Below are 301 nucleotides of genomic sequence, written 5' to 3' on the forward strand. Positions count from 1 at the left end.
GAGGAGAGGACTTTGGGCATGTTTCCGAGCCATGCAGGTGCGCACACCGATCAGTTTGAAAATGACTGCTAGGTGATTGGCCACTGGTGGCCAAAAGAGACCACCAAAGCCTCTATGGACTCTATTGGCCAGCGGTGGCGCAATGTGCAGGCATTGCCACCGCACCCGATGGCGAGGAGAGCTTGTGGAGAGCAATCTAGAAGAGGGCAAGGGAAGGGGTATTAATGAGAGGATATTGAAGGAATGGAATGAAGGCCGGTTTAAATAGCTTCCAGGCCCACGTCCACTACCACCTTTCTCC

The sequence above is a fragment of the Dipteris shenzhenensis genome, chromosome 2 (assembly GCF_047967505.1).
Source record: "Dipteris shenzhenensis isolate YYH24624 ecotype China chromosome 2, Dip_SZ_1.0, whole genome shotgun sequence".
Taxonomy (NCBI): domain Eukaryota; kingdom Viridiplantae; phylum Streptophyta; class Polypodiopsida; order Gleicheniales; family Dipteridaceae; genus Dipteris; species Dipteris shenzhenensis.